Source organism: Dendrobates tinctorius, unplaced genomic scaffold, assembly GCF_039654945.1.
Source record: "Dendrobates tinctorius isolate UK_male_01 unplaced genomic scaffold, ASM3965494v1 ptg000123l, whole genome shotgun sequence".
NCBI lineage: Eukaryota > Metazoa > Chordata > Amphibia > Anura > Dendrobatidae > Dendrobates > Dendrobates tinctorius.
In genome coordinates, this window is record NW_027361791.1 from 2,434,011 (window position 1) to 2,435,973 (window position 1,963).

The following is a 1,963-nucleotide window of genomic DNA, read 5'->3' on the forward strand; positions in this document are numbered from 1 at the left end:
GAGAGGGGAGAGTTTGGTAAGAGGGAGACTGATTAGAAGAGAGTTACAATAGTCGAGATGAGAATGAATAGGAGAAACAGTAAGAGTTTTTGCAGAGTCAAAAGTAAGAAAAGGTCGAATTCTAGAAACGTTTTTGAGGTGCAGATGACAAGAGCGAGCCAGTGATCGAATGTGGGGGGGCAAAGGAAAGCTCGGAGTCAAGTATGACCCCAAGACAGCGTCCATGTTGCTGGGGAGCAATAGTGGAACCACACACGGAAATGGCAATGTCGGGTATAGGTACATTAGTAGCGGGAGGAAACACAAGGAGTTCAGTCTTTGACAGGTTCAGTTTCAGATATAGTGAGGACATGATGTTAGACACAGCGTTTAGACAATCGCCGGTGTTTTCTAGAAAGGCTGGTGTGATGTCAGGAGAAGAAGCGTATAATTGGGTGTCATCAGCATAGAGATGGTACTGGAAACCAAATCTACTGATTGACCAATAGGAGCAGTGTACAAAGAGAAGAGGAGGGGCCTAAGACTGATCCTTGAGGAACCCCAAGAGTAAGGGGAAGGTGAGAGGAGGAGGAACCGGCAAAAGATACAGTAAAGGAGCGGTCAGAGAGATAGGAGAACCAGGAGAGAATCGTGTCCTTGAGGCCAATGGAACGGAGCATAGTGAGGAGGAGCTGATGATCCACAATGTCGAATGCTGCAGAGAGATCCAAGAGAATTAGCATGGAGTAATGACCATTTGATTTAGCTGTTAGTAGATCATTAGAGACTTTAGTGAGGGCAATTTCAGTAGAGTGTAAAGAGCGGATACCGGATTGGAAAGGGTCGAGAAGAGAGTTATAAAAGAGATAGCGGATAACACGGGAGTGGACCAGGCGTTCCAGGAGTTTAGAGATGAAGGGAAGATTAGAGACAGGTCTATAGTTAGCGGCACAGTTTTAGTCGAGGGATGGTTTTTTAAGTAGTGGATGTATGATGGCATGCTTAAATGAGGAGGGAAAGATACCAGAAGAGAGAGAGAGAGAGGTTAAATATTTTAGTTAGGTGAGGGGTGACAGCAGGGGAAAGGGACTGGAGGAGATGTGACGGAAATGGGTCACTGGTGCAAGTGGTTGGGCGAGAAGATGCAAGGAGCCTGTTTACTTCTGTGACTGGTTCAAAATCAGAGAGTGAGCTAGATGCAGTGGGGGAGGGAGGACAGTGCATGGTATGAGGTGATTGGGAGATAATTTCCTGTCGGATCTGGTCAATTTTTTCTTTGAAGTAATTGGCCAGATCGTCAGCTCAGAGCTCCGTGGTTGGGGCCTGTACTCTTGGGTTGAGTAGAGAATGAAAAGTGTCATAGTGTCACTTTAGGTCCATCTAGTTCAACCCATATCCTATCCTAACCTGCCCTAACATGTTGATCCAGAGGAAGGCAAAAAAAACCCATATGGCAAACAGTAAGCTTCACAGTGGGGAAAAAAATTCTTTCCGGCTACACATAGGGCAATCAGACTAGCTCCCTGATCAACACAATATCAAGGAAACTAGTGTACATAACCTGTAATATTATACTTTTCAAGAAAGGCATCCAGGCCTTTCTTAAATTTTAGTAGGGAATCACTCATTACAACATCATATAGCAGAGAGTTCCATAGTCTCACTGCCAGCGTCTGACTGGAGCACCTTGGGCCCACCAGAGAAAATCATTCTTGGGGCCCACTATGTAGCTACATAGAAATAAATACAAGACAACCAATTGTGTGGTAAAACACACTAATATCAGGGTATAATATAAGGTAGTACACGTCTTAATTATGTAGCAGGGGTTGGGGTAGAATCATAGAGGGGTAGCCCCCTCATAGAATATAATGTAGCCGCTCTCATAGATTATAATGTAGCCTCCATCATAGGGTATAATGCAGCACCCCACAAAATATAATGCAACCCCCTCATAAGGTATATCACAGTCCCCACCATAGAA